Source organism: Miniopterus natalensis, chromosome 6 (assembly GCF_054644295.1).
Source record: "Miniopterus natalensis isolate mMinNat1 chromosome 6, mMinNat1.hap1, whole genome shotgun sequence".
Lineage (NCBI taxonomy): Eukaryota > Metazoa > Chordata > Mammalia > Chiroptera > Miniopteridae > Miniopterus > Miniopterus natalensis.
In genome coordinates this window covers 73,193,641-73,208,766 of record NC_142086.1, presented here as the reverse complement: position 1 = coordinate 73,208,766, position 15,126 = coordinate 73,193,641, and positions in this window count along the sequence as shown.

Below are 15,126 nucleotides of genomic sequence, written 5' to 3'. Positions count from 1 at the left end.
AGTGAAGCAATTAACCTCTCTGCTCCCTAGTTTCCTGGTCTGCAAACGGGAGATAAAAATAGGACCTACCTGCTAGGGTCTTCGGGCTTAAATGAGGTCAAGTGCACATGGCTTAGCACAGTGCCTGCACGCGGAGGTCACTCAAATATTCCTGTAATGTTTTGAGAAGTAGAAAGTGCTAAGCACATAGGCATTCATGAGACAATCACGGTTCTCATTACCAGGCAGAAGTCATGCAAGAGAGGGAAGGTACTTTCCCGCGTGCAGCACACGGCCAGACTCACACGGGCTGCATGACCTGGCAGGACCTAGAAAGGAGGAAACGGCTCTGTTTATCTTTCCTTCAGCTGCTCCCACCCTCTCCCCTCCCTCTCCTCTGCCTCCCCTCTCAACTCTCACTGTGACTCATGTGGCTGCAGAGATACATGGGCACCTCTTATCCGGGTGAGATGTGTTCTGCAAGGTGGTGTAATTAATGTTTTATGTCTCACTTTATCACAGGGGCCTCTCTCTTCTTTTTCAAGGCAGAACGGGCACAGAAAAGGAGCAGTGGGGTTAAGTAGATAAGAAGGAATGGTGGTTACCCGCCAAAGGTGTCAGGCTGAAGTAGTCTGGAATCATAGATCATCAGAGTTGAAGATCATCTGAGACAGTGGTTTCCCTCATGTTAATGAAAATGTGAAAAACGGTGAAAGGTAAAAAAATGTCATTCCGCTTTAGACTCAAAAGCCTTGGTTTTGTGTGTTCTCATAGTTCATTCATCCGTCTGCATACACAGTCTGGGTGATACGTTGTGTACTGCCAGGTGCAAAGTTCTGTGTCAGGACGCAGAGAGCGCAGAGAGGAGGGTAGGAAGCCAGAAGGACTCCCAGCTTTTTTGTGCAGGTTCAGGGGTGATGATAACATTTACTGCGAGAGCAAGAAGAGGAATAGAAACTGGTCTGAGAGGAAGGTGGTCTGTTCAAACATATTCTGTATGTGCCTGTGGGACCTCCAGAGAAAACAGTTAGGAACATGGTTGGGAGAGAGGCCTAGAGGTGCCTGCTGGGGAACCGTCCACATAGAGGTGGTCAGTGAAGCCGGGGCGGGGCTGAGATGGCCCAGAAAGAGCCTGCAGAATGAGAAAATCCAGGGATGAATGAGACCTTAACCCTGACAGACACCAGCTTCTAAAGGTCAAAGAGGGATCTTGAGGAGGGGGCAAAGAGGTGGGAAGAAATGCAGGCAAAAAGCAGCATTAAGCAGTCCAAACAAAGAGGTTCTCTCAGGTAAGGAAGTGGTCGGGGGTAAAAACTGCCACAGAAATGTCCAGCACAGGCACTGGAATGGGCCCATTGAATCTGACAACGAGGAGGCCATTGGTGACTCCTGTGACCCAGTTTCAATGGGGACATGAGAGCAGAAACCAAGTCACGCTGGGGTAGAAGTGAGTCAGGAAAGATGAACAGCTGGGGTAGTGGGCATAGCCCACTATTTCAGAAGCGTTGGCTGGGCAGAGAAGGGGAAGCTACAGCTGGGAGGCTGCTTGAGTTTTTTGTCAGTCTTTTTATGCCTGGAAACTGAAACACGCTTGTAGAGAAGCAGGGAGGGTCAGAGGGAGAACTAAGATGGGGCCTCAGCACAGCCTGCACAGGGGGGATGGGAAGAGGGGCCATTCTGACCCAGAGGAGCTGGAGGAAGGATCCTTCTTCCTTTGTTTTTTTCCTTCTACCAGGTGAGAGGAGGCAACATATTTGGCAGGTTTAGGAATGGACTTGGGGAACTCTTCTAAACAAGCTTTGCTTGTGTCAGGATCTAGCCATGGCAGCAATCTGACCATCCGATGGATTTAATTAGCCCCATTTGCACGTGGAGCTGTGCCCAGTGCCACACAAAAAATGCAAAATAGATGCTGTCATTACCACGTCAGTCAGGACTCCACGTAGCAAGTGACTAAAACTCAGCTCTAACCAGCTAAACCCAAAATGGAATCCATTGGTTTGCTAAACTGGGTAGACTGGCTTTAGGCATGGTTAGATTTCAGAGGCTTAAAAGATGTTGTCAGAAATAATAGAGATGGTGTTTTGAAATTTTCAGTGTGTTTTTCTCTTTAGCCTTTCAAAACACATGAGTTTAGTCTACTCAAGGCGTTCATCTGTCTGGAGTGACTTGGCACCTCAGCCTTTACCCAGAAGTTGATCAGTGTAGATAAATAATGTTTAAAGTCACAAATCCAAGCGGAATTTTTCACCTCTTAAATTTTCTCATCACACCGATTAAATAAATTTTAATAATTGAATTTGAGGAATGTAATCAACTAAATACCCAGTCTCATTTAGGGCTTAGTGCAATCCATGAATAGTTCTATTTAGAAAATGCTCAGCCTCTCCTCTTGTGAATGTGAAGACAGCAACTGTCTTACTTTTTCTCTGGGTATTATTTCCTCTTTTTAAAGAAATCAGCCTCTCCTAAACCCAAGAGAAACTGGATAATCAGTTTTTGCCTGTTAAGAAAAAGCTTTTTGTAATAAACAAAACGTTTATTTATTCCAGGAGAGATGGTAAAGGCGATATCAGCTTTTCTCCACAGACGTTTATTTTCAATATCATAAAACACTCTATATAATTAAAAAACAAAAAGTCATCACTAAGTAAAAACAGACATTTAAGATCTGGGGAAAGGAAACATAATCATCAGTTTTGCTCTAAACATTATGCCGTGTCTTTTTGTAAATAGTATTATTCCATTGGGATATCTTGAAATTTACAATATGTAAAACTTAACTCTCAGAATTGAAGACCCTTTGGAACAAAAAAGTCATTAATCACAATAAGAAGAAATAAACTCATCATGCCCTGGTGTGTGAGTCACACAATGAATTCAAAAAGGGCTGGTTTTGTCTGCATGTGGAACCCAGGCATTCATTTAGTCACCAAATATTTATCACACACTTGTAGCTCCTCTGCACTGTGCTGGGCACCAAGGGTGTGGAGATGAGTAAGGCGGACTCATGTCTGGGAAAGAAGGAGACTGAGGTTTGCAGGGATGCTGAGGGCTTGCAGCGGGGAACTGTCGGTCTCAGTGGGGTGGATGGCCCAGAGGCGAGCCGGAATAATGGGCCGCCCGAAGGCTTGGCATTTCTTGCTGTGCCCAGAGCTGTGCTGGGGAAGCTCTTGTAGACATTTTATTTGGAAATCCTCTTTGGCAGCCCTGAGGCAGCTGGGCTCTGTGACAGCTGAGAAATGAGAACTCCTGGTTTTTCCAGCGCCTCGGTATGTGTGCTCCGGCACCGCCTGCCAAGGCCCTGGGCCTTCCAGTCATTCATTGAACACATAGTTATTGAGCTGCAACCGCGAGCCAGGCACAGTTCAAGCAAAGCAGACTAAACTCCCAGGGAGTATAGCCGTATATCAAAGTGGTAATAAGTACCATGGAGAAAAGAAAGCAAAAATGGGAGGACAGGGAATGTGGGGTGGGAGTTATACGGTATAACATAGGGTCTTTAAGAAATACAGCTTGAAGACTCACTTCCCCCAGTTACTGAGCACCGAGCATCTCAGCTGGTGGTGCCTGAGGGCCAGCCAAAGAAAGTGGCGAAGCACCTGGCCTCAGAGTTCCTGGGAAGTGGTCAGCTCAGGCCAGGCCAGGCTGATGTACCTGCCCAAAGAGTTTTTTCATCTGCTGAGTGGAGCTAGTACAGCCAGAGTCTGGGAGCTCATGCCTGGAGAGGGAATGGGGTCATTTATTCTGGAGGGGAAGAAGAGGTTTGTTTAGATATAGTCAGGTCTCCTAGAAGCATCTGGGGGAGGAGGGTATTCAGCTCCCCAAGGAGCTTTGGCAAGGCCAAGATAGAAGGTCAAGGCCCTGGCCAAGACGGCTGGGGCCTGGCCTGGGCGGTGGCCCTCTTGGAACTAGGAGTGTCAGTCAGGAAGAGGACAGATACCAGGTCATTGGAATTGGCTGGGAGGGACAGCTGTGTTAGGGTGGGTACATGGGGCACAGACCCCACCCAACTGGGCACCAGGCTACAGTTGGGGGCAGAATAAAGAACTCAGGGTCCACCCGGCAGACGTGGCTCAGCAGTTGAGCATCGACCTAGGATCAGGGAGATTGTGGTTTGATTCCCGATCGGGGCACATGCCCGGGTTGCAGCCTACGGGCTCGATCCCCAGTAAAGAGCGTGCAGGAGGCAGCTGGTCAATGGCTCTCTCATCACTGATGTTTCTATCTCTTTCTCTCCCTCTCCTTTCTTTCTGAAATCAAAGTCATATTTAAAAAAACAAACAAACTCAAGGTCAGGACCTTTAAGCTGGAACAGAGGGTTGGTGTAGGGTGGTCAGGTTGGAGGGGCTTTGGGAACCGAGTCAAGGGATTTGTTTTTTTCTCAGATCTACTAACACTGGCTAAGGTGGCTCTTGGCTTTTTGCTGTAGCCAAGACTTGCTTGTTGTGTCATCTCCGTAAGCACCATGGTGCTTTTTAACCATGAGCCAAATAACACTGAAATAAATCATGGGTCTATTGGGAGGGTGGCTAGGAATGGGAAGGAAGGTGAAATGGCAAGGAATCCCCAGTTTTTTAAGACTAAAGCGTGATTCCCAATAGAAACTGAGCAGAAAGTAACTTAAGCTGCTGGAGAGGAGGAAAGTACATACGGTAAACAGTGACCGGCACAGCGTGCCCTCCTGTATGGACGCCAGGGTCAGAACAACATGTCACACTGCCACTTTGATCATGGGATTTGGATCAGAAAGAACTTGGGCTTTGGACTTCACTGTGGGCTTGGCTCTTGTCTCCGCCACCTGTTGGCTGTGTGACCTTGGGTAAGTTACTTGACCCTCTGAGCCTTCGTCTCTTCATCTGTATAGTGGGAGGGCACAAGCTGGAGTCTGCGCTAGGATGCAGTCATGTCTGGTGAGCTAGTGAGGAACCCCCTGGGGGCCAGAATCTGCCTTTCTGGAGAGGCTACAAGGAGCCAAGCACTGTGAGCTCACCAAGTGGCAAAGTGTCCATGTCAGAAAAAGGAGTCGTCTGAGTACACTGTGGCTAATCTGTCCTTGGCCCTCCCCAATGTTGGATCCACTCCTGGACAGAGCTGTCACTAAAAGCTAACAGGATTGTTTGCCAAAATACTTCACAAGACACTTTGTTACAGGGTCACCGTAAACTAGCATGGCAGGAGAGCAAGGTGTCTTCCGCACAGGGCAGCTTTACCAGAGCAAGAGGGCAGAGCAGGGAAAGGGGCAGTTCCTGGCACCTGGGCAGTTATTTGGGTGAATACACATAAGACATCCTACCCCAGGGACTCCCCAAAAGTGCAGAGGGAAAAGTGCTTCGCTGGGATTAAGTTCTACTGAGAGATGATGGTAACAAACTATCATTAGGATGAATAGTTTTGACATAGCTTCAGTTGCCCCACACAAGTCAGGGAATTGTGATCAATGCCAGTTCAATGCGGACCTAACAAGATGATCCCAGGCATAAGCCTAGACATAGTGAGCCCATGGCAAATGTCAGAGTCTCCTCAGAAGCCACCTAGAGAACCCAATGGTGCCCCTGACGGACTGCTCAGGACATCCTCTGGTGTGTTTGGGGATTGAACAGCATTTCCATCGCAAAGATTTTTAATCAAAAAATAGCCTGACGCATACCTTTACACACTTGCTATGTGTCAGTAAGGTATATGTGCTAAGAGGGATTTGAATTATTTTTTCTCAGTACTTTACAGTTTGCAAAGTACTTTAATAGGCATTTTATTCACATTAGTCTTCACAACAACCTAACAATGTGGGAGCCCCATTTACAGATGGGAAGATTGAGTGTCAAAGAGGCTAAGTGATTTATCCATAATATTTCAACCAATGAGGGCGAAGCTGGACTCACAGCACCCAAGTCTCCGAAAATCACCAGAGGCATTGTTCCTATGGCTTTCTGAACCATGCCAATCCCCTCTTGTGGCTTCACTACTGCTGGTCTCAGAGTCTGTATCCCCATCATTTCTAATTCTTCTCGGAGAATTATTTTTGACATCCTAAAAGTATGTGCAGCCACATACTGAAATGTGCCAACATTTGTTAGCCAGAAATGGTGGTCATTTCCAATTGCCAGAAAACAAAACAAAAAAACAGAAGAGACAGGAAAAGAAAAGAGATTTTATGGGCCAGATTCTGTACTGGAACCTTTCACATTCACAATCTCTTTTAACATTAACTGCTTTGTAATGTGGGAGATGATATCACTTCTTCGTTGGCAGTTGAGGAAAGAGACATTCAGAGAGGTAGAGTAACTTGGCCAAAGTCACACAGCTAATAAGAGGCAATCCAGATCCGATTTCAGAATATTTTTCAATATTCCACAATTTATAGCCTATGGAACTCAGATGGAATTGAGAGGACCAATAAATATAGTTTAATTGACAGTAAAATTATTGGCCCCAGTTTTTATTAATTCAAGTTTACAAACCATGCAGCTTCCAAATTACCAGCTTCAGAGGAGTTCTTAGGCCATTGCCATAGTCAGGATGCTGGAATCCCAACCATTACAACCTTCACATTGGTTGAGACACCACCAGTGGACCCTGCATGGAGCTGAGTGACTCTACGGATGGACTTTCACCTTTGGCAGCAGCCTATGAAAAATGGGGCCCATCTGGCACTGAGAAGGGGGTGTGGAGGAGATTCTCAGGTGAACCTGCCTGAGTTCCTCCAACTCTGTTGAACACGAGCCCCAAAGTTTGACACATCCTCACTGCTTTACTTTCCCTGGCAACTCCAGTCTTGACAAGAGAGCAAGAAATGCATCTCCCCCTTCACAGGAACAATGTGTGACATGAACAGGTGCTGTGCTGGGTTTCGACAGTTCTCGAGAAGAAAGCGCCTCCTGCCTGTTCTGCTCAATGCCGGCCCAGGTGAGTCACCGCCTTCGCAGTCAGGCGAGTATTTCAAGACACGACAAACCTAAGCCAGATCACGCGGAGAAAGGTGAAGGGTGCATTATGGACAGGAGCGTTGACGGTGCCGTGTTGCCGTGGTGCTGGGAGAATCGATTTCAGTTGGAGTCCCACTCACCACTGTTCCGTGGGAGTTTTTGACCTGGGAGGCCGGTGGCCACTGGGATGCTGGCGTGGCGCATTCAGACACCCACTCGAGAGGCTCCCGTTGGTTGTTTAGGTTGTGGTTAAAAGGCTGTAACTCATGTGGATGGCAAACCTAGTCCCTCTAGAGCAGCTTGCAGGTAGGCAGCATGACCCTGCCTGTCACCCACCTCCCATGAAGTCACCGGAAGTTTGGGAGCAGTCAGTGACGGTCTGAACAACCTCAACCTCTGCTCCCTGGTTCAGCGTCTGGCCCTGGAAAATGCCACCATCGCCAGCCAGTCTCTTAAACATGATTCAAGGCGTGGGTCTTATGCCAACCTGAGAGGCAGGGGGAACTTCAAGGTCTGCCGTGAGCTGGGAGGGTGGCGGGTGTGCTGCCCTGGGGAAGTGACTGGAGCCCATTGTTCCAGGCTGCACTCCACAGCCTGGCATTGCCTAGGAGGGCAGCCTCCTCTGCTGGTATCTAAGCTGCAAAAACGCTGGGGATCTGCACTGAAGGGGGTGCTCATCAGTGCCAGGACTCTAGCTTTGTGCAGGAAAGTACCTCCTGTTGTCACTTCAGAGTGAGCCACCCTGGGGGAGCCATGGCATGAACTCGACTTGGGAGCCCCTCCCTCTCTCCTGCTCCTCTTTGTCCAGCCCTAACCTGGGGGTCTGCAGTGGCTGCAGGGAGGTGTGTGTGGGTGGGGTGGGAGTTGAGGTCCTTACCTTGCTATCTGCCTTTTCCTGAATCCCCTTAATTAAAGTAAACCTTCAAATAAATGTAAAAAACAAGCAAGCTCCATTCCTGGGCCCTGCGGTCTCCTCCCCCGGATTCTGACTCAGGGGCTTGGACACGCTTATTTTTATTAAGGTCTCAGGAAAACTGATTGCAGGAGATCGGGGATCACACTTTGAAAAATACTGGGGTAGAAATAGGCCAGCAAATGTATGGGATGCATCTGGTATGAGTGGTAATTCATTTAGTTTCTTGAAGTAGTGTTATGAACTGAATTGTGTCCCCTCCCAAATTCATATGTGGAAGTCCTAACTGCCAGTACCCCAGAATGTGACTGTATTTGGAGATAAAGCCTTTAAAGATGGAATTAAGTGAAAATGAGGTCATTAGGATGGATCCTAATCCTACATGGCTGGTTCCTTCAAAGAAGAGATTAGGACACAGACGCACGGAGGGAAGACCATGTGAGCACACAGTGAGAAGACGGCCATCTGCAGGCCAAGGAGAGATGCCTCAGAAAACAAGATGCAGGCACCTTGGTCTCGGACTTCCAGCCTCAAGAACTGGGAGAAAATTAATCCCTGTTGTGTAAGCTTCCTGTTCTGTGGTGCTTTATCTTGACAGCCAAGGAATATTAATACAGATAGGAACCTGATTTCACTTGATAATCATCTCAGGAGGTAGAGACTGGTTTATGAAGCAAAGGACATGAACCCCAGCCCTGGAGTTGAGGGGGTGGCTCCACTTGCTCAGAAAGCACAGCTCCCAGTGTCAGACGTTCTTACAGGAAAAGACCAGAACCTTCTGTCCAGGCTTACCACCTGAGTGACTTCAGACAAGACAATTATTATTATTATTATTTTACGTAGCAAATATGCGCATTGTGCTTATTATATGCCAGGTAATATTCTAAGCACTGTACAAATATTAACTCACTTCATCTTTATTGCAACCAGGTGATATATATATATACTGCAGGTCCACAATCCCTTATTCAAGACCCTTAAGGCCAGCAGTGTTTGGCATGTCAGAATTTGGGGATTTGAGAAAGGTAACACAGCATACACTGTAGGCTACACAACATCCTGCAGCATCTGTGACTGTGTCCTCTAGTCAATCATACTACTATTTCTGTAGTGAGATGTGAATGTTGCATAAATAAAAACTGTAAGTAGCCTTGTGTCAACACAAGACAGGTTTTTGTATCAAATGAGTTTATTTCAGGTCAGGTTGTGCTGCGAAATGAGTTATAAGTACAATTTCTTGGTATTTGGAGCTCTTAAGGTTTTGAAATTGTGGACCTGTATTGATCCTGTCTTACAGATGAAGAAACTGAGGCACAGGGAGGTTAAGCAATTTACCCACATTTATTAACTCATGGAAGGGGAACAGGGCTACCAACCCAGGCAGCCTGGCTCCAGAGTCCATGCTCTTCACATCCACCTGGCTGGCCCCTCTGTACTGCCCACCTCTAGGGGCCTGACCCACCCATAAAATATGAATTATACCAAGTTGGAAGCCTTGCTGTGAGGACCAGGTTACAACTTCGGAAGAGTTCTGTTATGAGTTGAATTGTGTGCCCCCCCATTCATATGTTGAAGTACCTAGAACCTCAGGATATAACTTTATATGGAAATAGGGTCATGGCAGATACAATTAGTTAAATTAAGAGAGGTTCATTAGGATGGGCCCTAATTCAATATGATTACTATTGTCCATATTTTAAAAAGAAGTTTGGACACAGAGACAAACACATGGCCAGGGAGAGCGCCACATGAAGATGACAGCAGAGATCAGGTGACGCTTGTACCAGCCAAGGGATGCCCAGATTGCCGGGGAAGCAAGGATGCTAGCAAAGAGGCAGGGAACAGCTCTTCTCGCCGAGCCTTCAGAAGGAACTAACCCTGACAACACCTTTATCTTGAACTTCTGGCCCTCAGAGCTGGGAGTCAGATCTCTGTGTTCAAGCCACCAAGTTTATCGTCCCCCCAGCAAACTAATGCAAGTTCCTTCTGCAGGCACTGGATCCCAAGTGGGACACTAGGAATGACAGCTAAATTATCTTTATAAGAGAGATTTCAGATTCTTCATGGAAAAATACACTCAGTAGATTAGATGACTCCTAAGGCCTCTTCCAGTTTCCAGGGCTAATGTTCTGTGTTTATAACATGAGGATAATTCAACTCCACTTGAGACTCGCACCCCTGGTCTAGCTCTTCCAGCATTTCTTTGCTGTTTTAAAGATGAGCTCATGTGAAGGTGGTCTTAATCAGCAAAACAAACCAAAGCAAGAAACTTCCTTTCCTGTGCTGTGGGTTGTGTCCCTGTACATTAAAACTGAAACCATGTGGGCCTCGACTTGCCTCCTGATGTTCCTATTTGTATCATGACCTCACTCGCTGTGGGTTTCTCTGGATCCCTTTCACTTGAGCCATCAGGTCTGCTGAGTTTAACCCACAATATATGTTCAGGCTACAAATTCTGCAAAGAAAAGCAGAAATTGAAGATAGAGGTTATTTGCTGTGAGTTAAGAATATATTACTGGAACTTTATTTAGGCCTGGAAAGTTTGGGTTCTTCAAGTGGAAATTTGTCCCCTTGCTGTCATTTCACTGAGCATGTAAAAGCTGCTTTAAGAGAGTCTGAAAAGCTGTTGAATACTTTTTCTGTTTATAGAACAGGGCACTGATGGGCCAGTGTAGGGAAAGAGGTAAAATCCTGAAACGTCTTCCTCAAGCTCTAGTCACGGATTCTCCACAGTCAAGCTGGTTTGGGCCTTTGGGCCTCTGGCTTTAAGGTTCTGCACATCAATTTAGAAAATGATTTGCTGTAGATGGGGCGTGGCCCCTAAGCCCCATCTGTGGAAACATGAACTTACTGGCTGTGTGTGTGTTCAAAGAAAGGGTTCAGGTTGCCTTTCAACACCCATTTGTAGCTGTTGTTCTCAAGGCTGCCCCTCCAACTCCCCTGTGAGCCCCAGCCTTTGTCCCAGACGCTGCCTCCAACCACTTTCCTGGAAGTACCTTTTCATCTAGCCAATGGGACTCTTTCATCTCCCCGCAGCCCAGGCCCTGTCCCAGAGCAGGGTGGCTTTAACATGTGCTTAGGGCTTTCCTCCTTTGCTCCCAGTCCCTGGTTGTCCTCCCATCAATTTTAGGAGAAGTATGTCTTTTCCTGTCATGGATGCAACCTGGTAGAATTCTATTGGTGTACAAATTGGTTTCAGGGTGGGAGGTATCACTTCGAGGATCTCATGGTTGGTGTTTCTATCCAGTGTCAATGTGGGAGATTTAATTAAGCAAGAGCAAGTGTCTAATAGATGGAGCTGCTCAGGAGTAGAGACCACAGCTTTCACTTTTGAATCCTCGGTGCCTAGCCTAAAGCATGGCAAATAGTTGGTGCTCAATAAAATTATTTGTTGAATGAATGACTCTTGGTTTTCTTCCTTTTTGAGAAAGGTGTCTGACATGTGTTAAGTCCAAGAATCATGGCCAAATGCAAGGTTGGAAAATTCTTTTTCTTCATAATAGCTCTCATCAGTATGTCCAACAAAAGGGTTCCAAGGCCAGGAGGCAGAGGACAAAGGTCCAGGTCCAGCCCAACCACTGTCCAAGAGACCCAGGATCTTCAACATCTCTGTCCTCAGTGTCCTCCATGGCAACATAGGGATCATAATATTGGCTCTGCCTGCCTCACTGGATGGTTATGAGAACATGACAAGAGAATGGATGTGAAAGTGCTCTGAAAATTTTAAAGACCATGCTGAAGGGTGTTTTTTTTATTATTTCAGATTTTTAGAGAGTTGAGCAGTTCATAATTATGTTTGACTTCCTCAATTTCTTTTCTTCATGCACCAGATTTACCTCCTACCCCAGCTAAAGGAACACCCATCCAGGTATGCCTGCCAAGTGCCAGCCTCCTTGGAACTCAATCCTCTGCTTGGTCGGCAAACATCTCAGCATCACAGGTGGCAAAAGACAAGCTAAGTCCCAGGAGACTGGCTGGCAAATAGTTGCTCCAATATAGTTCCTGTGCCTGAAACCACCACAAGCAGAAATAGTAGGGTCTTCTCCCCAGAGGACTGTGCTCTTTCATACCATCCTTGAGGCATCCAGAGAGCCCTCAGCCCCCATTCTGTCTAGAAGAGGCCCAAGGAGGAGCCAGCCAGCAGCCAGCAGAGCCCAGGCAGGAACCTCACCTCCTGACTTCCAGGCCAGTGCTTCTACTCCCCAAGCCTCTCCATGGACTGAGGCCATGGTAGTGGTGCTTTGCCTCCCCTTGTTTTCTGTTGCTAAGGTAACTGGATGAGCATAAAACAGAAACAGCCCATATGATGATCTTGCTGCCTCCATCCACGTGGCCAGACAATCCCCATCTCAGCCCGAGAGCCATAGTCAGGCTGATCGATTCCTGCTGAGGGTGTGTTTTGGGGCAGAGGGCCCCCTAGGAGAAACGTCTGAACCGTGTGGCAGTCAACATTCTCTGAACACCCTTCCTGGGCAGATATGTTGAAGGCAGGGTGGAATGGGGGGCAGAGGATGAGGGATGGAAATTACCTGAGTGTGCCGGTTGTATGTGGCAAGACTGAAATGATCAGAGGCCTGAATTCTAGCTGCCAGTCCTTGTATTGCTTGGGGCATCTATAGAATGAGAGGGCAGGGTGGAGGACCTTTCACCTCGCCTCTGATACCTGTGCCTCTAGCTTTCCTGCTTTCTTCCAAGATGAGCCCTTCCAAGCTTTCAGACAGGGAGCAACATGATGCCATGGGAATGAGGGCTGGGTCATCTGATAACCAGACAGCTCCTTGTGGGCCGCAGATGGGGGAGACCGTCAGAAGAGAGGAAAGGAGTGCTGGGCAGACCACCTCACAGATGTCCATTGCAGGGTCTTCCTCCAATGTCAAGGCCCAACTCAACAATGACCATCTCCCATGAAGGCAGGAAATAACACTTCCCTCCTCTCTACTGTCCAAGTATTTTCATCTGCACCACCTCCCTTCTGCACTGAGCACCTGCTTACCGTGTATTCACCTTTTGAATAACTTGTATTACACAAATACTAATATATGCTCATTGAAGGAAAATTTAGAAACAAACACCCACGAAAAAGAAAGTAAAAAATCATTCTTAAATCTGCCACCAGAGATAATCACTGTTGGCATTTGGGGGTCCCTTTTCTCTGCCTTCATTTGGCTCTTCAAAAGCCAAGTTGAAATCTCACCTACTCTCTGTGTACCCCCAGAGCCGCACAGTGTTTCCCATTCTCAGGGACTCAGTCCTGCCTTTTCAGTAAGTGGATGGATAAACAAATGGATGAGTGCACAGAAAGTGGAGAAAATGTTTTCCTCCCCCAAGCTTGCCCCAAGGAGAAGCCGAGTAGAGAAGCGAAAGCATCAGCGTTCACAGGGCACTCGCAGGCCCCCTCCCCCTCCCCTGCACTGCCCTCTCTGTTCCCATCAGAGCAGAATCAATGCCAGGAAGTGAGTGGGACACAGAGAATGGGCCAGACCTGGACAACGGTCATTAATGGAAAGACAGGGACTGAGGCCGGATCCCTGCTATGTGACTGGGAAATGTCGGACATGGCTTAAGGGAAAGGAGGATTCATGTAAGCAGCCAAGTCAAGGTCACCACATGTGCGCAGTATTTTAGGCTCAGCAAACAATCAGGTGAATGCAAAGCCTCTTGTAAATGGGCTCCAAGAAACCAGGCTACAGGTCCCCAGGACTTGCCCCTCACTGGGCGGAAGATTATCATTGATTTATCTGGAGCAAGAACAGCAGGACATCACGTCTTGGAAGAAGGCTGGGGCAAAGGCAGAGAATTAACAGATCTTTATTATTAATCTCAATGCCACAACTCCCTGTGGGTCCTGCTGCAAATCATGGGCTCTCTGAACAGGAGTCTAAGTGGAGCTAATGCTTTCTTTTTTAAAAATGGGATATGCCCTCATTCTTAACTATGAAGGCTACCTGAAAAATCATAAGTATTCATTAATCACACATAAGTCCGAACATGCTAGGTGCTTCCGTTTAAGAAAGGGGAGTGGAAAAGAGGTTTGCACCCATTGACAATCCCACCAGTGAACCTCAGGGGGATGCTGGCACATTCGAAACCAAATGTCAACTGGCCCCCCAGCTCTGTGCTTAGTGCCCGGAGATGGCCCTGGTGCAGGCACCTGTCACAGGCCCACAACCAGAGAGGAAAGGAAGTTTTGGTCCCCGGCAGTATTTTGCCTCTGAACTCTGTGTTTTTCCCCCTCAACCTCAAAGCAGCATTTGAGCACTAAGGGAAAGGAGCCTGAATTCTGGAGTCGTACAGACAGGGTTCAACCCCCCGCCCAACCCCTTGCAAGTCGTGTGCACTTGGGCAAGCCTCTCTGAGGCTTCCTTTTCTCCCCTACTAACTGGAGGCTAAACCTACCCCACAGAGAAGTGCAATGAGGTTCAGTCAATCGGAGCCATTTACTGTTGTCCAAATAAATTCCACTCAGGAAGGGGAGTCATGATATTTTTAAGCCAGGAACTCACACATATTTATTAAAGATCTATTTTAAGCAGGAAGATTGAGAGAAACTCTTGCCACCCCTTCCAGGACTGAGGACTGAGGCAGGGAGTAAGAGAGCCCATGGCGCTGTGCACCTCTCCACAGCTCAGGCATCTGAGATACAGGAAGCGAGCGATAAGATGCTCCCGGGTGTTTGCCGCTTTGGAGATAAAGGCCATGAGTGTGGGCAGATGGAGGCCCCGAGGAGACCCCCTGGCCAAGACCCCAAGGCCACAGCTCAGGTCCCCTCCCCAGGCTTCATTTCCACACCCTGTTCCTTTCTCTCCCTTCCCCTGAGTTTGCTTTTTGTCTCATGCAGGTATTTGCCTTCTTGAAAGCCACTGAGAACCCAGAGCATCCTCAGGTTATCTGTCCCTGGGCCTGGCCGCCACCTCACCAGACTCTGACCTTACCTCGGCGTCAGTCTTATCAGGTGTGGACAGAATGGCCTCCCTGCTATGGGAGCTCCAAGTCCAGGATTCTCCCCATACCCTGGCAGAGGAGGGCCAGGCACCTCTGGGACTGAGCATGGGGGTCACCTGCCAAATCTGGAGTGACCACAGGCCCAGGGTCTGCAAGTGTAGCCATGAGGCCCAGATCGGGGAGGAAGCAGAGGTTTACGTAAGTGTTAACGAGGAACAGAGCAGATGCTGAGCTGGGCCAGGCAGGAGAGAGGGAGGAGAGTGCCAGAGAAACATAGCAATCCCCCAGCCTGGGTTCTCAAGGGGACACAGCAAAGGACAACAGGTCACAATGGGGATTCAGTCTCCTCTGGGAACTTGTTTTCTT